This window comes from Panthera pardus, unplaced genomic scaffold (genome assembly GCF_024362965.1).
Source record: "Panthera pardus isolate Hobbes unplaced genomic scaffold, ASM2436296v1 HiC_scaffold_3, whole genome shotgun sequence".
NCBI classification, from domain to species: Eukaryota; Metazoa; Chordata; class Mammalia; order Carnivora; family Felidae; genus Panthera; species Panthera pardus.
Window position 1 is genome coordinate 24234336 of NW_026526876.1, and position 25644 is coordinate 24259979.

General features: G+C 45.9%; 1 long non-coding RNA gene across 1 annotated transcript; it reads left to right on the top strand.

The window, feature by feature from the left end:
- The first annotated feature begins 3924 nt into the window (after positions 1-3924).
- On the top strand, positions 3925-22950 carry LOC109277033 (uncharacterized). Its single transcript, XR_002084960.2, has 3 exons — positions 3925-4155; positions 20914-21037; positions 22253-22950. It is a non-coding gene; the product is annotated as an uncharacterized LOC109277033 (long non-coding RNA).
- Positions 22951-25644: the final 2694 nt, after the last annotated feature.

The following is a 25644-nucleotide window of genomic DNA, read 5'->3' on the forward strand; positions in this document are numbered from 1 at the left end:
CACCTGGTATTTTTCAGGATAAAAACCCCCGCATTCATTACAAAGCTAGACGCACACACAAAACCCCCACAAATGATGAGTCTATTAGAAGAGAGAACGTTGGGGGGGCGCCTAGGTGGCTCAGTGGGTTAAGCGTCTGACTCCCATATCGGCTCAGGTCATGATCTCATGGTTTGTGAGTCTGAGCCCCGTATCGGGCTCTCTGTTGACGGCACAGAGCCTGTTTAGGATTCTCTCTCTCTCTCTCTCTCTCTCTCTTTCTTTCCCTCAGAACAGCCTAACAGCTCCCAAAACCTAAGACAAAATCATCACCTAATCAATATTTGTCCAACTGCTGACTTCATCATCCGGTAAGATACTTCCGGGCAGAGCAACCGAGATGCAAATGAATAAAATACTTAACTTGCTTTAGAAAATTAATTGCTCTCCCTGCCTCGGCGCCTGCTTTACAAACCACTAGAATGTAGTGTCGGGAGGAAGACTTCCTCTGGCCCGTGGTTCTTTGAGCTGGACGTAGAATCAAACTGACGTGAGACAGACTAACAGAGAGAATCCAATGTAATAGGCCTGCATGCAGGGAATCCACACAGGCTGGAAATTCCAAAGGCAATGAGGCAACGTGAAGCTTCTATGAGCTCAGGAGAAGAGTAGGGCCTGAGGATACAAAGGAGAGGAAGGCCATTAGCAGGAAGGGGAAAGGAGATGTCTAAAAACCAGCGTTGCCCTATTTCGCTGGTAAGTTTCCTAAGTAAAGGGGAGTCTCTGTTAACAGCTCTCTTCCTGGCACAGGCTCTCCTTTCCAATGCAGATTTCGGCAGTTGAGGAGGAGGCAGAGAGCTTCTCCTGCACCTGCTGGGTTTCGATTACTTTTAGTTTCAAAGTATGGCCAAGTGGCCCATGTTGGGGCAGCCTGCCCTTGGCGCCCTTCAGGAAATTTGTCAGAATATAGGTGGCAAAAGTCCGAAATCACACCAGAAAAAATCCTATGACATTTTACGTCGGCAAAAGTCAGGTCCTCGGGCTCCAATACCCGCTGCAGCTCTTCCCAGTTGAGTAAATGGCGATAACGATAATACCTATTTACGGTATTTCGTTAACGTTAAACAGATTAACGAAGACATTTTTAGGATGGTGCTTGACACATGGTTGTTCTCAATAGATACTAGGTTGGGATTATCATGATAAGAGCAAAAAATCAAATACAACAAGACAAGGGAAGATAAAGGAGTATGGGCACTAGGTGTTCCTGGGACTCTGTTGGTCACACATTCTTTCTGTAAAGGATCAGATCATAAATATTCTAGGCTTTGCAGGCCACATGAGGTCTCAGTTCCACCTTCTTTCTTTTTTGCTACAGCCTTTTAAAAATATAAAAATCATTCTTAGCTCACGGGCCATACAAAAACCGGCCAGATTTGGCACGGGCTAAGACGGCGTCTTCATTGTACTATTTACCAGGAGAAAGTTAATCCCTGTAATAACCACACCGGTTAAGATCGGTTTGTGACAAGGGGCGCGTGGGTGGCTCAGTTGGTTAGGCGTCCAACTTCAGCTCAGGTCGTGATCTTACGGTTCAGGTTCATGAGTTCGAGCCCTGCATGGGAGTTTCTGCTGTCAGAGCAGAACCCCCTTTGGGTCCTCTGTCTCTCTCTCTCTCTCTTTCTCTCTCTCTCTGCCCCTCCCCAGCACTTTCTGTCTCTCTCCCTCTCTCTCTCTTCCCCTCAAAAATAAATAAACATAAGAAAAATCAGTTTGTGACAACCTAACACTTGGATTCCTCATCATTTTATTATTTTCCCTTTGTGTTTGCATCTGTAGCATGAAAATAACTTGTCCTGATGGAAAAACAAAGTCCCTCAAACAATGTTTTGCATAATGAAAACAAGAGGCATAATAGGGTTTGGGAGAGTTGGGGTCTTTTTGTTTTGTTTTATTAACTTTTCAGCCAATTATCTTCACAAAAGGTCATCATTTCCTCTACCTTGTTTTCCAGCTTCTTCCCAGGTCCGTTCTCCTGCTTTAGGATTGATCAGCTTCTACTTTATTCTACCATCTTCTTTCTAACTTGCTCACATTTATTTTCTCTACCCTTAAGGGATTAAACAGACTTCCAAGTTGCCTGGTGGTTAAGAATAATGGATTTTTCCTGTAAACAATATGGAAAGGGAGAGAGTAGGTGGGCGTTCTGGAAACAAACGTGAGCTTGGCGCCTCCAAGGGCTTTCTATGCCCAAACCTCACAGCAAGAACATCTGGTGCTCTGTGCAGCTGTAGAAAGAGCTGTTTTTAAAAATAAACAAAGCTCTACTATTTAAAGGGGAAACTGTGGTTTTTGTTATTTCAAAGTTACAAATGTTCCCCCTTCTGTCCGCCTTTAGCGCTGAGCTCTCTTCCGGCCACCGAGCATATCCAAGAAAAAGTTCTCAATTTAAATAGTAAAATAGTACAGAATAAAATTCTTCACCTGTGGAAGCCTGAATTATGTAAGCCGTGGGAAAGAATACAGGAACATTCCAGGGGTTGTGATGGCCTGTACTAAATGGAATGTCCCACAGTGGAGGTGAAGGTTGTGGTTCTGTTCTGTTTGGATGGCCTGGGCCACTTCTTGCAAACATGGGCCAGGTTCCTGGTGGTTAATCTCTAGTTCTGAAGGCTTCAAATGATTCACCGTGCAGTGAGTCATGCTTCTACAATGGCTTGCTTGCAAAGCCCTGAAACTTCTCAAACAGCCCAATGCTGGCCACTGGGTCTGTGACCCTGACCCAAATCCACCCAAAGACCAGTGACTTAGAATGGCCTTGTTCATGTTTCTGCTTTCTCTTGCTTTTTCCATTCGGATTTTTTTTTTCTTTTTTGTTTTTTGGATGTCAAGGAGCATTTTTACTTCCAAAACTTTTCCAAGCCCATTGTTGGGGGTCTTCCTTTTTTAGCTAAACTCTATAGACTTTCAACACTAGGATCTCATTTATGAGCCAGATGACTTATCGAGTGGAGCCCCAGGCTCTGGCTTTCTGGTCAATCTGAATGATTTGGAGGGAGTGCCTGGATGGCTCAGTTGGTTAAATATCTGACTCTTGGTTTTGGCTCAGGTCATGATCTCACAGCCCTGCGTCTGGCTCTGGGCTGACAGCATAGAGCCTGCTTGGGATTCCCTCTCTCTCTCCTCTTCCCCTACTCTCTCTCTCTCTCTCTTTCTCAATAAATAAACATTTTTAAAAATCTGAGTTTTGGTCAGATTTTGGTCAACTCTGGTTTCTGAGAGAAAGGAGAGAGAGAGAGCAGAGAATATGGCTGAAATTTTGACTTTTGTTCAAGCTTTATCAAGAGTTCATCCAAAGGATAAAATTGTCCCGCAGTCTATGGAACCACCAAATAAGAGGGAAGTACAGACACAATCTTCCAGACCTGCTCTTCACAAATGAAAGCCTTCTGTTCGCGATGCTTGTGAAAACAACAATACAAAATTAGATATATCCTTTTATTGATGACCACTCAGCAAATGGGAAAAGCGTTTTCCTTGCTCCTTATTCTTGCTTGGATTCCGAGTGTTCCAATTGGCATATATGTAAGTTTCAAGTAGATGAGGCACTGGACGTTTTCTTGAGTGTTTTCCTCTCTGCCGTGACCCCTTACTTCATCTGCTTTTCGCTTTCCCTCCTTCTGACTTTGTGAGAAAAAATATGAACAATGTTTATAAATTCTAAACCCCTCTGCGTCGCCGGGCTCCCTATTTGTTTCCTCACTCGCTGGGCCCCCCATTGCATGGCAATCCCTAATCCTCTTCTTCCTGATATTAGTCTATTTCCACCCCCCAGCCCCCAGGCTCACATTACCCAATCATCTGCCACAAATCTTGGAGCGATATTAGCATATTTGTTTTGAAATGAGGGAGACGAGATGGAAAAAAGTCAGAAGCCATTGGCTTTCCTTTCGCTTCACCAAACATTAAGTATTACTGCTCCATGCCTCATCTGAATCTCAAAAATATTAATCACAAATGACGAATGATGTGCCCTACCTATCACAGGAAGACTAGCTCAAGAAACTTGCCAGCAACCCACAAACGAGTCCACTTTCTTTGTATCTTGCCACGAGGCTCTCTACGTCAAGCTGAGAAGTTAGTATTGAGGACACAATTCTAGCCTGAACGTTTCAGGTAAGTGTGAGGTCTGGTATTAGCTGCTGATTTCATGCATCTGTTGATACCTTTGCCGTCTTTGGAGATAAATAGCCAAAAAGTATTTCTTCTCGTTTCTTCATTATCCACTTTGCAGTGCAGGGTCCGGTGGCCCACATGCAGTGTTATTACATAAGCTGATATCTCTTTTGAGCCATAGGATTCCCAGGAAAATAGGACTTAAAGTTTTAAAAATGAGGGGCGCCTGGGTGGCGCAGTCGGTTAAGCGTCCGACTTCAGCTCAGGTCACGATCTAGCGGTCCGTGGGTTCGAGCCCCGCGTCGGGCTCTGGGCTGATGGCTCAGAGCCTGGAGCCTGCTTCCGATTCTGTGTCTCCTTCTCTCTCTGCCCCTCCCCCGTTCATGCTTTGTGTCTCTCTGTCTCAAAAATAAATAAACGTTAAAAAAAAAAATTTAAAAAAAAAAAAATGGAAGGCACACCGACTCAATCCACAGGGAATGTCCCCATCTGTACCAAATTGTAGTTCACCATGTCCGATGTAGTAGCCCCATTTCCCGTCTGAATCCCTGTCAAATGTATTTCCATCTTTGAACATGGTCTCTGCCAGTCATTTATCCTTTCCGTTCATAAGCTTTAAAATCTTTAAACCCAAATGCAAGACTGAACTAGGATTTTCCCTGGCTGCTGGCATGCACCTTTGTTCTTGGTGGGGGCTTGTCATTAGCCATAGTCCTTCACAGATGACGGACTTGCCTTGCTTTTTTGGGTTAAGTTCCTGTGGCCATGAAGCCTCGGTCTCCTCATGTGGAATAAATGGTTGATAAGAGCCCCCGTCTCGTTATCGAATTGCAATGATTAAGTGAGGAAATGAGCAGAAAGCCTATTACAAACACATACTGGCATCCTCAGAAGAACTCGGTAAATGTTAGAGAAAGCACCACCATCATCATCACCCCACATTTGAAACAACAATTCATGACCATTCGTGGACACTTAAAAGCTTTTACTACAGAAACATCATTACTGTTGACATACCATCATCATAGACATGACTGCTTGCAGACTGCCTCCACTATATCTCTTCATTGTCAGCTACTTGTAATTTGCCTTGATTTAATTTAATAAATCTAGTTCAGTTAAGTAGAGGGAAATAGAAGAAACAGAAGGGAGGCAGGCATTTCAAGCTGTACCTAATAAAGTGGGCAAACTGTAAATCTTAGTTAGCCCTAACCTTAGTTAGCTTTAGTAGCTCTAAAGCAGCAAACTGTAGCACAGAATGTAAAAGTCTAAATCGTAAAGAGAAATGAGAAAAAACTGACCCCCTCTGATTTGTATGTTAAAAAACTAACAGGAATGGGGATTAAAGGTCTAATGTGATCAGTGAAGATTTGCTTCATGTCAACTACAGTATCGGTCTGTGTCTACATTTTTATCTCTGTATCTTATTTCTATTTCTTGTTAATTTTTAACGTGTACTTATTTTCGAGAGAGAGAGAGACAGAGACCGAGCGTGAGTGGGGGTGGGGCAGAGAGAGGGAGACACAGAATCCAAAGCAGGGTCCAGGCTCTGAGCTGGCAGCACAGAGCCCGACGCGGGGCTTGAACCCAGGAACCACGAGATGATGACCTGAGCCAAAGTCGGATGCTTAACCGACTGAGCCACCCGGGTGCCCTGAGTATCCTATTTCTAAAAGAATGTGTTCCTTTCTCAAAACATGGTTGTTTCTTAAGTCACCTTGCTTTTTGGGGCGGAGGGTGGTGGTGAATGTACGTTTTAGTCCAAATTGCTATTGTGTTCGTACTCAGTTGGAGAACAGAACTATTATTCCTGCTGCTCTAAATGGCAAGCACTGGGGCGACCAGCATTCGCGCGTTTGCATGTCATGACCCAGTAACTTGAGTAAAGATCATGAATATGTATTTCATGGCAGGGAGGTTCTTAAAGCTATAATTCTGTGTTTTCCACCAGGAATTCAAAAGTGTAATCAGAATAAATTCCACTCAGATGTTTACTCTGCTTAAGCTACTTGCAAAGAGCAAATAAGTGAGCGAGATAAATAGAGTGGAAACAATGTTCTCATGCCACAGGGACAAGTTCATCTGAGAGGGATGGGGCTTCCTTTCACCCTGTGTGAAAAAACAATCTCTGGCTCTTCGTTCTATTGTCCCCTTTCCACCCAGTGTTTAAAGCCATTGCATTCACAGGATGGTCACATGACTTTGGCCCTTGGCATCTTGGATTCTGTCCTACGGTGGTATGTTTCAGTCCCTTCTGCGCTGCTGGGAACTGGCACATGATGGTACACAAACACAGCATGAGTTTTATTCGTGCCAAGAGAACAAGCCGTCCCTTCTCTAGGAAGGTTACATCCTGAGAGCTGGCCTTTGGTCAAAGATGGGCGCTCTTCACCAGACGGGAGCCCAACTCCTGAGGGGTGACCCAACATGCCATTCCAGACCCTTGACACTGGCCATGACAATCCATGCTTGTTTCACAAGAAACACAGCAACTCTGAGCTCCAAATAACCCCTGAACCCAGTCAAACGATCTGTCTGTGTGGGACCTTTTTGCCTGAACCCAGGGTCAAGGCGGCCTCACGTTTTAATTGCTCTCCAGTGGTGATTGTTTCATTGGGAGAGATTGGGGAAACTTGTCACAAGCATTGATCCTAATTAAAATTTTGGACACTGAATATTTTTTTTTAATTTTTTTTTTAATGTTTATTTATTTTTGAGAGAGTCAGAGACAGAATGCGAGTGGGTTAGGGGCAGAGAGAAAGGGAGACACAGAATCCAAAGCAGGCTCCAGGCTCAGCCATCAGCACAGAGCCCGACGCAGGGCTCGAACTCACGAGCTGTGAGATGGTGACCTGAGCCGAAGTCCGGCGCTCAACCGACTGAGCCAACCAGGCGCCCCTGAACACTTAATATTAATCAAATCCAAGAGTAGAGAGATGGTTCAAAGAGTGAGGACCTACCCCACCCCAATTCCAGCAATGAAAGCATTACAAAGCCTGACTTTTCATTAAAGGTAAAAAAAAAAAAAAAAAAAAAAAAAAAAAGCTAGCTTATCCATTGCTGAGCAGAAATAAAAATTCTTGCTGAGGGGCACCTGGATGGTTCAGTCGGTTAAGCGTCCGACTTTAGCTCAGGTCGTGATCTCGCAGTTCATGAGTTCAAGCCCCGTGTTGGGCTCTGTGCTGACAGCTCAGAGCCTGGAGCCTGCTTCCGATTCTGTCTCCCTCACTGTCTCTCTCTCTCTCGCTCTCTCTCTCTCTCTCTAGAAAATAAATAAACATTAAAAAAAATATTTTTAATTCTTGACGATACTCATTCTAGTCTCTGAATCTCCTTTATGAAAAGGGTGGGATTTTTAGCATTTTTCTGGGTCTGGTATGTCTCATATTTTTTTTTAATGTTTATTTACTTTTGAGAGAGAGGGAGACAGTGAGTGAGTGGAGGAGGGGCAGAGAGAGAAGGCGATGCAGAATCCAAAGCAGGCTCCAGGCTCTGAGCTGTCAGCTCAGAGCCCGACACTGGGCTCGAACACACAGACCGCAAGATCGTTACCTGAGCCGAAGTTGGACGCTTAACCGACTGAGCCATCGAGACGCCCTGTTATGTCTAATATTTTGAGAAGCCGATGGCATACAGGACAAAAAAAGAGAAAGAGAGAGAGCGAACACTCCCTGGGAAAAAATCCTGCTGTCTTCCCTGAAATTGGGCCATGAACTGACACTGTCATTGTGTCATCCATCTTCAGTCCCAGGACTCAATGTGGCAAGGTCCCTGCAAGCCAAATGCCATTAACCAAATGCTATCACCACCCAAATCTCCATCTGCCTAAAAGATGTCTCCATCCTGGAAAATGGTCCCCTTCACTGGAACATAATCTGAAGCCTCATGGGTCTGTAGAGACGCTCTCCATAGAAAAGCCAGCACGATAATTTAAGAGTCCCTTGGGGTTTGTTAGAATGAGGTTCTGGCCCCGAACAGTTGGCATCCAAATCACAGTTCCGGTTACACATACTCATAACTGGAATCGAGTAGCCAGTCTCCTGATCTGGAAATTGCATAATTGCAGAGACTTTACTAGGTCTTATCCCAACACAGAAGTTCAAGAGTACATTCTAGGATATTCCCATGCAAAAGAATGAAACTGGGCCCCTTCTTCACGCCATATACAAAAATGAACCCAAAATGGATCAAAAACCAAAGACAAGACCTAAAGCTATAAAATGAGGTGTCTTTGCTATAGGTCTTAGCAACTTTGGATCAGCCAATGATTTCTTAGATACTATGCAAAAAAGTGTGAGGAAAAACTAATAATTTGGACTTCAAAATGTAAAACTTTTGTGTGTCAAAAGACACTATCAAGAAAGTAAAAAGAGGGACGCCTGGGTGGCTCAGTCAGTTAAGTGTCCGACTTCAGCTCAGGTCATAATCTCACAGTTCATGGGTTCGAGCCTGACATCAGGTTCTGTGCTGACGGCTCAGAGCCAGGACCCTGCTTCGGATTCTGTGTCTCCCTCTCTCTCTCTGCCCCTCTCCCACTCGTGCTCTGTCTCTCTCTCTCTCTCAAAAATAAATCAACGCTAGAAAAATTATATTAAAATAAAGTAAAAAGATAACTCACAGAAAGGGAGAAAATTCTTGCAAATCAAACATGACAAGTCTAGTATCCAAAGTATATATTTAAAAAATCTTGCAACCCAACATAAAAAGATAAAATGCCCAAGTTTAAAATAAGGCAAAGATTTGAAGAGACATTTCTCTGAACAAGATCTACGAATAGCCAATAGACGCGTAAAAAGATGCTCAACGTTATTAGGCATTAGTGACGTGCAAGTCAAAACCAGAATGAGATAGCACCTTACACCCAGTAGGATGTCTACAGCTAAAAAGGCAAAGAAACAAACAAACAGAAGGTAACAGGTGCTGGTGACAATGTGGAGATATCCGAAGCCTCATACATTCCCGTTCGGCATGCAAAAGTTCTCGGCACTGTAAAAAACAGTTTGCCATATCCCCAAAATGTCAAACACAGAGTTACCACATGACCTAGCAAATCTGCCTCAAACGGAACATTAAGTACAAGGTTATACCGACACCTGTATGGCTGCTGGCTGAGGAGCAGGAAGAGCCGGTTTCCACCAGTGTGTGCTCAAAAAGAAAACCTTTCTTATCGGCTGATGGGTAAAATTGGGCTCTGATCCTGGAGGAGTTAGGGAGTGAGTCTGTGACCCTGGGTCTATGGTGCAACAGGCAGGGAAAAGGACCTGGGAAGTAGAGATCCCCCCAAAGTAGGCTGAGTCTCAAAATCATGGTACTGGAGTAGTCTGTAAGACAGGAAAAAGGACTACCAGCCCCTGCTGGGAGAATCCCTTAAGGGAGAAGCAGGGTAGAATCGTAGAGTTCCCCACAGCAAAGATGATGCAGATTGCAATGGTAAGTCCCCTTTTCCTTTGGCATGACTCTGGCCAGATGCTTTAGTTAAAATGTCATGAGTGTTGGATAGAGTGAGATCTCCAGGGTTTGGGGCTTGGGCGGTTATGGCACCTAGCGCCATACCCTCTCCGAGAGGACCAAAGCCCAATGTCTGGAATGGAAGGAACACTTCTCTCAGGATAGCTGGCTTTCCCTTGACTATATTGGCCACAGCATAAAGGATAGAGCCCTCATGGCTCAAAGACAACTCTACGGGATGTGCTTGGAGTATCTGAGACACCGAAAGACTTTGGAGTCTGGTCAGGTCTTACACCGACCTTTATGAATTATTGCAAGAGAATTCTGAGGCCTCACCTGATACTTGCACCTCAAACTGAAATTACAGGAAGGAAAGACTTTTTTCCACTCTTTTGTATTTGCTGAGGGTTGTGCAAAGAGCGTATGTCTACAAATGAAGCAGATCGTCTAGAAGGCAGAGACCACTAGAGGCAGATCTGTCCAACGTTATTCCACACATGCATTTCCCAAGATGATAAACGGGGTGGTCTGTGACCAAAGGATTCTAAAGTCAAGATTGGACAAGATTGGGTTAAACGAAGTTATGTTGGTTTCTCTCTGTATGTTATAAATCTCCCATCTGTACGTTATAAATCTCCCAGAAGGGCTCGTCATGGACAAGTCTTTTGTGAGGCATCTAATTAGAGAAAGTTCCATGGAACACATTGGTAGGAAACCTTACAAAGTAAAAAGGAATTTCACTGACTTTAAAAGACTTCTAGCAGAAAAGAAAAATACACTATTATCTCTGGTATCAATTTCTCTTAAGTTCCTTACTTTGTAGAGTCCTTCCAGCTTAAAATGGGCAAGCTACTCTAGGGACTTGATAACCTTCAGTCAGGATAAAATTTTCCCTGGTGTAATTAAATCCCTTTAAGGCATGCTTTATTGTTCTTATTCCATCAGTAGAAATGAATTAAAACACGTCAGCACCTTCGTATATTGGAAACAGCCCCTAGAGCCCATTCCGCCCATACGATTCTTCCAGCAAATAAGTAAGAAACAAACGCATGGAATTTTTGTGTCTAACTAATGCAGTAGAAACCCAGCTCAGTCACTGCACACTGCAGTAACAGTAATAGGTTTAGACTGTACACATGTAAGTGATGTAAGTCAATGGAACAATGGAAGGACCACCAGGATTAAACGAGGAAAATAGTGCAACTCGAGGAGATGAAAGGAATTTGCTGAGCTTATAAATAGTACTTCGGTTTTTTGTCTTTTTTCTTTACATATAATTTATTGTCAAATTGGCCAACATGCAGTGTCTACAGTGTGCTCTTGGTTTTTGGGGTAGATTCCCGTGGTTCATCGCTTCCCTACAACACCCAGTGCCCATCCCAGCAAGTGCCCTCCTCAAAGCCCATCACCCCTTTTCCCCTCTCCCTCACCCCCCATCAGCCCTCAGTTTGTTCTCTGTGTTTAAGAGTCCCTTATGGTTTGCCTCCGTCCCTCTCTGTTCATCACTATTTCTTTTTTTGCCCCCTCCCCTCCCCCCACGGTCTTCTGTTAAGTTGCTCAAGATCCACAGATGAGTGAAAACATGGGATAGCTGTCTTTCTCTGACTGACTTTATAAATAGTACTTTGAACTAAAATACACTGTCTGAGCACCTAGTAGGGTCTTAAAAAAGAAAGAATGAATGAACAGCTGAATAGAGTAAGGAAAAAAATACCCTGGGAGTTTTGTATTCCCTGCAAAGCAATCACATGACTTTTTCAAAAAGCTTATGCAATGGAGTCAGACACAAAGCGTATGCAGTGGGCGTGGCATTGTTTTTAGCAGACTACTTTTATGTGTATTCTCTCATTGGTTTTGCACAACAATCCCGTGAAGGAGGAAGAGAGGGTTTAATTACTCCCATGTGGCAGATGCATTATTTTGCCAGTTAAACAGCTGGGTGGTGCCAGGAACGGAGCAAGGCTTTAAGGGTGGAACAGAATGGCCCCGGCCTCTGCCCTCACAGAAGACAGACTAACGGGGGAGGCAGATATCCCATGAATGAACAATGGAGAGTCTCAGAAGGTTGCAGCGGATGCGTAGAGACCTACAAATAAGGAAACAGAATCCAGAGGGGATTAAATGGTTTACACAGGGACAAATGGTAGCTGGTTTGGCTTTAGACATATCATCAGAGCCCATATCCTCCCACTCTGGACAGAACACGGTGCGGACCAAGGAAAGCAATCACACCCACTGTGTCCTAGCCCGGTCACGCCATTTTAGGCATTTTTAAAAAAAGAAACATTGACAAAGGAGGAGCTTACCGAGAAAACCAGCAGGGTAATAAGAGGGTACAAGTTATCTCTTTTAAGGAAAAGTTAGAAAACTGGGTCTGTTTCGCTTAAAAAAAAAATTGTTAAGAACGAGTACTAGGATATGCTCATAACACACAAATATTTGCAGGGTTATCATGTGGACGAAGGGGCAGACGTGAGATTGAGGAGCTGAAGATCAGTCCCAGTGCCCTGTAAGGCAGATGTGCCCATCAGGGTTCAAATAAAAATGCTTAGGTGGCAGGGTGAGACGACAGGATCCCTAAGGGGCCACCCACGTGCACTTTGGGAGCATGAGAACGTTGTAGTTCAGTGTATGAACTCGGGGTTCATCAGACGGTTCAAAGCAAGCTCCCTGCCGTGACCGCCATCACTTACTAGCTGTGTTCCCTTGGACAAGTTACCTAATCTTCCTGATCTCAGTTTCCTTACCTGTGAACGGGAAATAATGGAACGTGTCTCAGGTGGTGGTTGTAGCATTTAGTAAGGTAAGGGATATAAGCCTATTTCTTTCAGTGCCTGGCCTTGGGTAAATACCAATTAAATAAGTGACTATCCATTTAATGAATGGATTGTGAACGAATAAAGTACTCAAGAAACAGCATTAGGAGTGTTAGCTGGCCATAGTCCAACTAAAACAACCTGACCTGCGGGTCCGACGATGAACTGACAGATGTGTGAATGTACCATCGACCCCAGTGAGCTTTGCAAATAGACAGTGTTTCCACTATCTACTTACGAGATCAATTCCTGTGCTGGATAAAACTTGGACCGAATGTTCTCAAAACTCCTCCCCAGTTCTTAAATACCATGAGAGTAAGAACCATCAAGTGGTCTCATTGTACAAGTCAGGAAGTGTCCATTCCTCTGGGGCAGCAGGAAAGGTCATGGAACTGGAATCGTGAAGCAGTTTCTTTCTAGAAAAGGAATGAAAAGTCCTTCCCCCACTCCCTACACCAGTCTGTTATTTACGACAACATAAGAGCATTTTGTTTTTTTGTACCTTTCTCTAAAAGAACTTGGGAAACTGTCTCTTCAATACCCAGAATGTTCATACGAGATTTCTTTTTGCCTGTTCCCCCTGCCCACCCCCACCCCCCCACTCGGGACTCCCAAAGAAATACACCCAGGGACAGCAAGAATCTTCACTGTATGAATTATGGTCTTTTACGATATTTGGTTTTTTTCCAGCTCTGCTTTGCATCTTTGACCTCCCTGTGAAAAACAGAAACTCCTTGTTTCTAGTGAGATGTGGAGATAGGTTTCCAGATGGTGCCATCTTCTGGTCAAACATAGAAACCAACATTGCCCGTTCCTTCCCACAGTTCCCACAGCACGAAGCCTACTCCATGAGGGAAGTCAGACAGGAAATGCTTATCTCCCTAGAATTTAATTCTGGCCTCTTGGGTGATGACAGCTTGAACTGCATTCCAATTAAGCCATGGGACAGTTTCAAAAGTTCAGTGCTTATTTATTTGCAAGTACACGTTCCTACTGAAAAATAATTACCCATTAAATTCAGAGGTAGGTTCAACCTCTGGAAAGGGAAATTGAATGGGGACTCTTCTAAAATGCTCTCGGCTGCCAACGTCATCAGATGTATAAACCATTTGTTTTTGGCTTATCCACTCAAAACCACTGTTGCGTCCCTGAGAAGGAGAGATCCAGGGATCCGGGATCCAGAATCTGAAATTCCCCATCTATTTACAGGCATACCTTGTTTTATTACACTTCTGTTTATTGCGCTTTGGCAGATAGGGCATTTTTTACAAATTGCAAGTTTGTGGCAACCCTACGTTGTCTACGTTTATTGGTGACATGTCTCCAATAGCGTCTGCTGACTTCATGTCTCTGTGTCATATTTTGGTAATTCTCGCAACATCTCAAATGTTTCATCATTATAATATGCGTTATGGTGATCTGTAATCAGTGATTACAGCTGACTGAAAGCTCAGATAGTTAGCATTTTTTGGCAATAAAGTATTTTTTCACGAAAACACGCGCATTGGGGGGCACCTAGGTGCCTCAGTTGGATATGTCCGACTCTTGATTTCGGCTCAGGTCATGATCTCACGGTTCGTGGGATCGAGCCCCATGTTGGGCTCTGTGCTGACAGTGTGGAGCCTGCTTGGGATTCTCTCCCTCCCTCTCTCTGCCCCTCCCCTGGTTGCATGCATGCTCTCTCTCTCTCAAAATAAATAAACTATAAATAAATAAATAAATAAATAAAGCATTGGTTTTTTAAGACATAATGCTATTTACACTTAATAGGCTACAGTATAGTGTAAACATAACTTTCATGCACGGGGAAACAAAAATACTCATTTGACTCACTTTATTGCGATCTCTGTTATGACTGAAGGTTGACCCAGGACACATGCAGAAGAGCCATTCTAGAGAAAATCCGTCATTTACCACCACAGCCTTTGGGTCCAAACCCCTATGTAAAACCCTTCGTACATAGGAACCACCAGGACTCCATTTGTGCCACTGCCCCGAGCCCAAAAGTCAGAAGATCGAATGACCTCTTTGGACTCACATCTTAATTCAAGCCAATGTGCGTGGAGAGAAGGCAAGGAAAAATGAACCCGGGTGAAAGGGTCCCCAAAATAACAAAGTTTCTTCCTGAAGTTGAAAAAAATCTAGATTAAATCATCCGTTCCGGCCTTCCCAGGGTGGCACTGAGGCGAGAGAAGGCAGGTTTAGCCAGGAGGGAGACATCTCTGTGTCCACCAGGTTTCTCGAGCTTCCTGGAAGACCGAATCCTTGAGGAGTCGAGCCCAGGACTTTGCATCCTGAGACACTATATGAGGGGCTCCCGGATCGGAGCCCCTCCAAACCAGCCCTGGGATGCCCCCAGAAGTCCCTGTGCGGTGCGCATCTTGATGGAGCGAAGGAAAGAAGGATGCTTGAACATGCTTCATTCTTTCCTGGGACCAGCAGCTTTCACCAGAACAAAAGTCACAGCATGTTTGGAATCTGAAATAGGTTGGACTTGGAAGGCACACTTACAGCTGATGCTGGAAAGCGGTATCTTTCGAACGGCTGGAACATCACGATCCGTCAGGCTGTTCTGGCACCCAGAGCTGATGTGAAGCACACGCTTCCAAACATGGCTGAGATTTGGCGGGGGGGGGGGGGGGACAAATATTTCAGAAAATAGCAGCATGAATGAATTTTTCTCCATGAAACATATCACTGTGGATGCTTTCAAAAGGAGCATACTTAAGGGGTGCCTGGAGGCTCAGTCGGTTAAGCGTCCGACTTCGGCTCAGGTCATGATCTCACAGCTCGTGAGTTCGAGCCCCGCATCGGGCTCTGTGCTGACAGCTCGGAGCCTGGAGCCTGCTTCGGATTCTGTGTCTCCCTCTGTCTCTGCCCCTCCCCTGCTCATGCTCTGTCTCTGTCTCTGTCTCAAAAATAAACTAACATTTTTTTAAAGAGGAGCATAATATGCAAACATGTTTATACACATCAAAATTATACCGATCAAAATTCGTTTAACATCAAAATTTTCAGACTTTATGGGCCAAGAGATACTTATGTTAAGGAACATCTAACAAGATGTCAAGGAACCAGGGCCCTAAAGAACACACCATAAGAAATTTGGCTCATAAAACAAAGCAGGTATGTCAGAGTTTGGTTGTGGATGATGATGATTTCCCAGAACCAGGAGGGACGGGCCTCAATAAAGGGACCACCACGCAGTTGCCATGGGACAATGAAAACAGCTCTATGGTCGGAGAGCAGAAAGGAGAGACTCAACCAATGGGTCGGTGAGTTGCTGAAGACCCATCTCTATTATTCCACTAAGCTCTGCCTGTAAAACTCCCTGGGTTCCAGGAAATGACAGCACAGCTTGTAGCTATGACAACAACAACACAATCCGCGTCCCTGTCAACAATTTAGGATGTGATTCCACCAAGTGGTATGTGCAGGGCTGATTCTAACGTGAGTGTTGGAACATTCTGGCTCCACTAAAGCCCCTACAATTCTTGCACTAGAGATCGCTCTTCCAAAAAGGATTGGATCTCGATTTCTTCTGCATAAAATGAGAAGACACGGGTTGGGGTGGCTCACAAAGTCCCCTCCAGCCTTAAGAGTTCTTAACGCGAGGGAACAGTGAAAAAGAGATCTGTTATGGTGTCCTCTTTGCTGCCTTTCTGAGAAATTTAAATTTGTATGGAAACCTTTGTATGTTTGCCGTACTAGACCTAAGTACTTTTTATTTCTGAGTTCCCAGCATAGGGTATTGGGTTTCCTGGTTGGGTGGGGGAGGGAGAAGGACATTCCACCATCATTGTCTGGGGATTTGCAAATGGGTTTCCCTGTCTGAACCTGCTGAGGGTTAAGCAAATCTCCCTGGAGAAATGCAATTTGCTTTGCCTGTCGAGCACTACATCATAAAGTGGCCACTTTCCCCTTTCCACTTGACCTTCGTCTCCCACAGAGACTTCCTGTGGCTTTGGTTCCCTGGATTTTGCTACTTTAAACAAAAACAAAAACGAAAAACAAACAACAAAAGGGATTAAACACCGTGCCCTGAATACCTACTCTGGGTTTCTTAAACATTCGCAATTGCACTAAACGCCAAAGACTGCCATCATTTAGTTCTTTCCCACTCTACTCCGGGAAGATCTGCATGGATGCAGTCAAATGGGTATCCATGGTCACACTGACCCAAAGATTGGGTGATTTCTGATCACAAACTGCTACTACCATGCAGCCAGACAAAATAAGAAATTTAAGTGGGCAGGGAGGAGGGGGTGAGTCCCGTTCCCACCCACCCCCACCCCCATCCCCAGGTACCTGTGCAATTATAAATATTCTAGAGGGTCAATGCGTTCATCTCACTGATGATGCCTTTGCTGGTGTTTTTCTTCGTGTAGCTGTGATTAAGGTGAAGAACAAAGCCTCAGAGGAGTTAAACATCTGTCATTTGCAGGGCGTGGAGGCTCTGTTTGCTTTTCTCTTTAGGATCCTGAAATCGAACAAACAAACAAACAGAACAAGCCCAGGATCCAGAAGCTGAGGGGATGCCCTGGGACAAGATTGCCCCAGGTAAACTTGTCACATCATCCCCCTAGGATGTGGACTCTCCAGGGGTTCCAGAGGTGCTCTGTCTCACCTAACTTGGCACAAAGTAAGGGGATCCGAAGTATGGGGATCGCCAGTGTTCCTTTGCAACAAGGTATTCATTCTCCCCAAGATTTAAAATCTAACCTTCTGTTGGCATATGGAGTATGGGGCAGGCACCCTGCGGAACGGAAGAGAACTCTGGCCCAGGGAACTTTGTCGTCGTTGCTTGGCCTTATGAGAATTTGAGTTCCCAGCTCTCTCTCTCTCATCTTCTTCCTACGGCGTGTCTATCATTTCTCATCCTCCCCGTGTTCATTCTGTCCCATTCTTCTTTAATGGGCAAGCCTCAACTCCAGCCGAGGAAGATAAAGGAACCAATTCTGACAATAATCAAGTGTATCATCAACGATTTCTCCCTTCCAGGGGGCATTTGCGGTCACGCCTGGACCCAGAAGTTTTTCTCAATCTCCTTGGCTGTAACTACTTTGCCTTTTTGATGCGTTTGAAATAGTATAGACATCGTAGGCAAGGAGAAATGTTGCCCTCTCCAGGGCGTGTGAATCTCAGGGTCTTCTAGGCTATCCTTCATAAGCATATTCCTTTCTTATGGATTGTTCATTCTTGTCTTTGACTTTGAAGCTAATGCAGCCGGTACAGTCTTGTTGACTAGAACGACTTCTGCACACATTTATTGCTCAAGTGGAAAAGGAGAGACTTTTTTCAGTTCATTTATTTACTTTTGAGAGACAGAGAGAGCAAGCGAGCATGAGAGGAGCAGAGAGAGAGAGAGAGAGAGAGCGAAAGAGGCAGAGAGAGAATCCCAAGCTGGCTCCTTGCTGTCAGTACAGAGCCCGATACAGGGCTCGAACTCGCGAACTGTGAGACGACGACCCCAGTCGAAACCAAGGGTCAGACGTTTAACTGACTGAACCACCCAGGTGCCCCAAGGAGAGACATTCTTAAACTCCCTTTCTTTCGGCAAAATAAAATGCTGATTGACACAGTTTCCTAAATCAGGTGGGCCTGAGAATGTTTGGGGCCCCTTGGTATTATGGGGGAGGCAAGGGAATCTCAATCTCCATTATTAAGCTTGCTCTCTTAACCCTCCTGCCTTTTTTTTTTTTTTTTTTTTTTTTTAAGCAGGGAGTTTTTAGTTCTGTTAACAGAAACAGAAGGACATCTGGTCACATATCAATCTCAAGACTCCTCTGTCGATTGGTAATTAATGGGCTTTTCCAAACAGAAGGTTTTCCTTCACCTGCCTGGTTTCTTCTTCAGCTGTCGACCTTTTCAAGCTGGGGCTCTGTCACTCACTACCTGTCTTCTGCTACACATATGACAGATAGCCCCTCTCTTCGGGTTCTGACCTCAGCTTCTGGAGGCCGGGGTACTTTTCATTCTGTCTTCCCATCAGATGGGAGCCTCTTCATCATGTCCGGTTCTTCCTTACTCCTTCCTTACCTGCAGCAAATACCTGCAAAGCCTGCAGGAAGAAAATCAATGAGCTGATGAATGGGGATGCTTAGGAAGGCGTTTCGGAAATCACGTCCTGGTTCACAGGCTCCCCGGGCAGGGCTCGGTGGGCAGGGCAATGTCAGCGGGAAGAGGAAAGGCACACAAGGCAGGCATTTTCCACACACAGCCCACAAACACCCAGGGACAGGGGCAGCTTCGAGCTTCCAAAGACAGGGAAGGTCGGGAGACCCCGTGGATGTTCCTGAAGGCAGTTCTGCATGGCAATGCCACACGGTCATTCCCTTTCTGACTCAGGCAGTGTTTTCACGGCGGAAACAGCCAGGGAGAAGCCAGAGAATTGGAAAAGGGAGGATGGTTTTCTCTCTGAAAGACAACGGTGCTAATGTAAGTTTCGAACAGAGAATCAAATGGCAAAGCCTGACAAATACAGAAGAGCCAAGAATAGCCCTAAGAAAAGGATTTGAGCGCAAGGCTGTGTGCAATCCCCAGTCTGGAAACAGGGGAAGAGAGAGACGTATGTGTTCATCCCTGAGTCTCTGATGGTCAGTCTGGGTCCTCTGCCCAGGCAGGACCGGGGTGGTGCTAATAATTGTAACCAAAAATACACTATTGTTTTTGCAAGTTTTATTCTTTCTTTAAAACACAGAAAGTAGGGGCGTCTGGGTGACTTAGTCTGTTGAACATCCGACTTCATCTCAGGTCATGATTCTCACAGTCTGGGGGTTCAAGCCCCGTGTCAATCTGCCTGCTGTCAGCATGGACCCCACTTCAGATCTGCCCCTCCCCACTCCACCCCCCTCAAAAATAAGTAAACATAAAAAACCTGCACCAAGCAAGTGTTAATAATAACTACATTTGTTATATTTATCCTTTATATTTTCATAAACTCAATGGCTTATTCTTTAGTTGCCATAAACGAATGTTTGTGTCCTCCTGAATATCATGTGTGACATCCCATTGCCTGATATGATGGGAGTAGGGGGTGGGCCCTTGGGAGGTATTTAGATCATGAGGGCGCGGCCCTTGCATGGGGCGCCTGGGTGGCTCAGTCAGTTGCGTGTCCGACTTCGGCTCGGGTCATGATCTCACGGTTTGTGGGTTCGAGCCCCGCATCGGGCTCTGTGCTGACAGCTCGGAGCCTGGAGCCTGCTTCGGATTCTGTGTCTCCCTCTCTCTCTAAAATAAATAAACATAAAAAAGAAAAAGAGGAAAGAAGCCCAGAGAGCTCCCTCGCCCCTTCTGCCATGTGAGGCCACACAGCAAGAAGACAGCCATCTGTGAACACAGAAAAGGACCCTGGCCGGGCACCGAGTCTGCTAGCGCCTTGATCTTTGAGTTCCCGGCCTCCAGAACCCTGAGAAATCAATCTCTGTGGTGTATAAGCCTCCCAGTCTGTGGTCGTCTGTTGTAGGAATCTGAACAGACTAAGAGCATCGTATCTTAGTGGCAGTCACCCAAGGGAAGCTGTAGAGGCCCTACAGCCCTACCCCAAGCCCTGTGTAGCTGGTAGCACCGACCCACATTACTAGTGGTAACCATGAGCACGCTCGTTCTAAACTGGCATCCCGGTCGGTCTTTAATATAGGAAAGCATTGCTTCCTGGAATGGAAATTCCCACCACATCCACGGAACGCATGTGTCTTAGTAACAACATAAATACAAGTGTCACTACAGGCAGTTCGGAAAGCTTCCTGCAACTTCGTGGGCTAGTCATGCACCCTCAACCCTATCACGCGACCGCTAAACCCCATAGTCACAGAAACCTAAGAGAAAAGAGAATTTTTAAATGCCAGGCCACCAAAATCCTCATCAATGCTACCAGCCTACACGAGTGGAAGCAGATAACGGTTCAGGACACGCTGCGCTACCTCGCTTTTTAATTCGCCAGGGCTGCCGTGGTGAAGGATCACCCACCGGGTGGCTCGACCGACCAAAATGTAACTCGCTCACGATTCTGGCGGCCGGAAGTCTGGGATCAAGGTGTAGGCAGAGGCGGTTAATTCTGAAGCCTCTCTCCTTGGCTTCCTTGACGTCTTCTTCTTCCCTGTCCTCACACAGCCTTCCCCCTGCATCCGTCTGTGTCCTCAACCCCTCTTCTTACAAGGACACCAGTCATTGAGTTGGGACCCACCGTAATGACCTCGTTGCAAGCTAACCACCTCTTGAAAGGCCTTGTCAGCTGCAGTCACACTCTGCTGTATCCGGAGGGGGGTGGGTCAGGATTTCAACATAAGAATTTGGGGGGACACGATTCGGGGAGGAGGTTAGAAACTAGCAGGTGACTCTACTAATTATTTCTACTTCTATTTCTAATTAGATCTAATGATGATCCGTAGAAAGGTTGTAACTTCCGCCTTCTCTCTTAGCTGATCCTGTGGGACTTTCCGGCCTGGCCAGAGAGCCCCAACTAGGATCCAATGTCTTCTTTTTCTCTCTCCAGTAAGAACCAACCGTGGGACTCCTGTTCGTCTCCTGTCCCCCTCCTCTGCGCTGCCTGAGGGTCTCCAAAGGAGGGATTCTCAGTGTTCAGGGCTGGAAATGCCTCATTTAAAGCATCATAGGAGGTAAAAACCCATCAAAACTGTAGACTCCTTTTTTCTTTCTTTCTTTCTTTCTTTCTTTCTTTCTTTCTTTCTTTTTTTTTTTTTAACAGTTGATGAGGTTTGGAGTGATGGGGGTTCTGGAGCCAAGGCCAAGAAAGAATTCTTGAGACATCTTGGGCGCAAAAAAAGGTGATTTTCTTAAAGCACGGGGACGGGACCCGGGCCAAGAAGAGCTTCCCCAAGACCCGGAGGAGAGACTGGTTATATACTTGGCACTTGGGGGCTGGGGGAGATAAAGCCCTGAGGAAGTTTCTTAAAGAGATTTCCATATGTGAAGAGCTAACAGATCCCTGGAGGCTTAGCTATTGTCAAGCTAAGGTTGTTTTTCCCTCTAGGGAAGCATTAGCATTAAGACCGCAGGGAGCGCCTAGAGAAACATTAGTTACACTCCGTATTTGCCAATGGGCTGCAGGTTATAAGGAAATGTTACCTGCCATTTCCTTCTGGCCTTGGTTCCCCCACATCACTGAGGAGGAGAGGGTGATATCAGGGGATCCAGGGAACTGAGTCTACAGGTTTCTGGAAATTAGGCTGTTGAGAAGATGGCCCTTTTCTTGTAATTTACTAAGGTATTCGTAAACTGATGGAGTCTAGCATGACTGAATCTCTATCAGTTAACTATCTGTTTTTCCCCTTCTCTTTGTTCCTGGGCAGCTAGGAGTGCCTGGGGAATGTCACTTAACCAACCCACTGTCATGGGGGGCGGGGGTGAGGTGGGAGGGGTGGGATGTTGCTAGCTTGGGCTTTGCCCTCAGCTTGTCTCACCCTCCCTCATCAGAGTCAAATGGGAGAGTTCCCCCGGGTAACCAGTTCACTCGGTGGGATTGATGAGGGAGCATGCGACAGGCTGATGTGTATGTCCCCGGGTGGGACATGTGTGATATTCCTTGGACACTCCCGGCTACCCAAAAAAACAAGAAAGCACAACAAAACCACTGGTTAAACAGAGAAGATTGCCCACCGGTTTACCAGATAAAGGCAACCCCATCAATGGCCTGAAGTCCAGGAACTCCCTACGGTCTTAACGCTAATGCTTTGCCAGAGGGAAAAACAACCTTAGCCTGACAACAGCTGGCTTAGCCTGTGAGTCCTCTTTAGCAGATGAAAATCCCACTGGAAACTCCCCCTGGACTTTACCTCCCCCGAGTCCCAAATATATAACCTGTGTCTCCACAGGGTCCAGGCAGCTCTTCCTGCCCATGAGTCCCGTCCCCGTGTTCTACTAAAATCACCTTTTTGCACCAAAGACATCTTCAAGAATTCTCTCCTGGCCGCCAGCTCTGAGCCCCATGAGCCCCGCCGTCACCACAAAACCTCATCAATGATCTCACAGTTCGTGGGTTCGAGCCCCACGTCGGGTTCTGCACTGACAGCGTGGAGCCTGCTTGGGATTCTCTTTCTCTCTCTCTCTCTCTGCCCCTCCTCTGCTCACATGCTCTGTCTCTCTCTTTCTCAAAATAAATGAACGTAAAAAAAAAAAAAAAGAATCTAATGCCATGTTACAAGGAATAAGTAGAAGTGGCAATGTACCTAAAGTGACCTGAGTGTTGCTGACTTCGTATGACAATGAAACAAGTGAAGAGTAATTCATACTGTTAATGTTAAAAAATACATTTTCCCGTCTTGCTAATGTTGCCATAGGGGCCAAGGGCAGGCTGCTCCAAGATGGGCCGCTTTGGCATAAAGATTATTTCAAGTTAAAAGTAAACAAAACCCATTGTGACACTGTATGCTAGCTCATTTGGATGTAAAATAGAAAAATTAAATTAAAAAAAAAGTAAACAAAACCCAGCAGGTGCAGGAAAAGCTCTCTGCTTCCCCCTCAACTGCCGAAATCTGCATTGGAAAGGAGAGCCTGTGCCAGGAAGAGAGCTGTTAACAGAGACTCCCCTTTACCTAATGATTAATGAAGTTTTGGGGTGATGGGGGGGGGGGTCCGGAGCTGACGGCCAAGAAAGAGTTCTTGAAGACGCCTTTGGTGCCAAAGGGTGATTTTATCAAAGCACGGGGACAGGACCCGTGGGCAGAAAGAGCTGCGCTGGGGTCGTGACAGGTAACTCACTACACGCCCTCAGGTTGGGAGGGGGTCAGGGATAGAGTAAGTCTCTAAGGTAGTTTGGAAGCAAGGTTTCCAGGACTTTGAGGGGCTAGCTGTTGCTAGGGAAACACCATTTATTACCATTTAATAAAACCTCAGTCATGGGACCCTTCAGATGTATATGGGGTGGGGGGAGGGCATAAGCTTGGAGTCTGATTGCGGGCATGTATCTTGGGGCAGTTGAGATAAAGGACGTTTCCAAAGGAATTTTTATATGTTCAAGTAAACTTGCAGGATCCTCGGGGTTGGGATAATGTGAAGCTAAGATTCTTGTTTTGTCCCCCAGAAAAGCGTCCTCACGGAGGCAGCCGAGCTCCTAGAGGAGGTCACTCTGCCTGTTTCAAGGACTTGTCTGTCAATGGGCTGTAGGCAGTAAGGGAATTTAATTTTTCATTTGCCTTAGTTTCCCACATCACCATGGCAAGCACTTAAACCCCTTTCCTTTGTTCTTGGGTAGCTGGGAGTGTCCGAGGAATGTCATACATATTCCACCTGATGGGGGGGGGGGGATGCTATTAGCCTGTATTTTGCCCTCAGCTTGCCCCACGCTCCTTCACCATGGTGGTTAGTTTTATGTGTCAAATAATGCCCAGTTATTTAATCAAACACTGACCTGGGTGTTGCTGTGAAGGTAACTTGGGATGTGGTTCATATCCACCATCAGCTGACTTTAGGTAAGGGAGATTACCCTGGTTAGTGTGGGCGGGCCTCGTCTAATCAGTTGAAGGCCTTAAGAAGAAACCTTGAAGAAATGTTGCCTCAAGACTGTAACATCAACTCCTGCCCGAGTTTGTAGGCTGCTGGCATTCCCTACACATTTCGAACCTACCATCCCCCACAACTGTGCGAGCTAAGTCCTTAAAGTCTTAACAGGCTACATACATATTCTATTGGTTGTCTTCCTCTGAACAATTGTGACCAATACAATACTTTTTTTTTTTTATGTTTATTTATTTTTGAGAGAGCACAAGCGATGGAGGGGCAGAGAGAGGGAGACAAGGAATTGGAAGCAGACTCCAGGCTCTGAGCTGTCAGCACAGAGCCCCACGTGGGGCTTGAACCCACAAACTGTGAGATCATGACCTGGGCCCAAGTCGGATGCTTAACCGACCCGAGCCACCCGGGGGGCCCCAATACACCACCTTTTGTTAAAAATATGGGGTGCCCGGGTGACTCGGTCGGTTAAGCGTCCAACTCTCCGTTTCGGCTCAGGTCATGATCTCGGGCTGTGTGCAGAGCCTGCTTGGGATTCTCCCTCTCTCTCCCCCTCTCTCTCTGCCCCTCCCCTACTCACGCTGTCACTGTCTCTCTCAAAATAAATAAATACCTTTTAAAAAATTAGAAAAATAATTCAGGGCGTCACAGGGGTAAACCCAGGCCTTACTGGTCAGCTTGTTGCCAAAGGGAATGGATTCCCAACTCCCAATTTGCTAATCCCATGAGCAGGGCCTGCAGAGCTCACTTGCAACGCAAGGTGGCGCTCCTGCTCTGCTCAAAAAGGTCCGGCTTCTCCGCGGCCGCCCCGCCTCCCAGCCCTTCTCCCCTCAGATTCCAAGACAACCCGATGACTCAGCAACGGGAATGAGGAATCGTAAAACTTGGACGAAGGATACTGCCTACGTGCCCAGTGTTCACAGGCTTGCCGTCACCACCAACTGGAAAAAAAAAATAAACTTTTTAGAGCACCTGCTTATTGTTCTAGGTTTTCTGTCTTTTCAAGTCTTTGGGATTGTCCTCTCCTCTGGGGACATAAGCCACTGTCCCCCAAGGACGCAGCATGCCTATCTACCCGTGTGTCTGTGCACACGGGACATGACTCTTCCCGATCATCCCCCGGTGTCAGCCCTCCCCTGTCCTGCCAGAGGATTCTGTGCCTGTCCTGCAAACCCCTCGGTTAACCCTGCTGGTGGTCAGGGCCGGATACCCTGTCATTAGGTCGTGTACTTGACCGCAGAGCTCAAAACATTTTCACAGCATAGGCTTGCTTAATCCTTACGATATTTTGTAAGAAAAGTCTGAGATGACTTTACTGAAATTTCTGCTTCGTGTCTGTGTGGAAAAGGAACTGGATATGTGGAGCGATCCTGCAGGGGTCACCCAGGAATTCAGAATTCGAATCAGGGACAATTGGGGCACCTGGGTGGCTCGGTGGGTTAAGCGTCCAACTTCGGCTCAGGTCATGATTTCACCATCCGTGAGTTCGAGCCCCGCGTCGGGCCCTGTGCTGACAGGTCGGAGCCTGGAGCCTGCTTGAGATTCTGTGTCTCCCTCTCTCTCTGCCCCTTCCCTGCTCACACTCTGCCTCTCTCTCTCTCTCTCTCTCTCTCTCTCTCTCAAAAGATAAATAAACATTAAAAAATTTTTTTAAAGAATCAGGGACAATTGACCTTCCATCAGGGGTGGCTAGCTTCTAAATCTCCTACCCACCCCCGCCCCCCACTAATCCTTTCCTCTTACACATGGTAGAAAA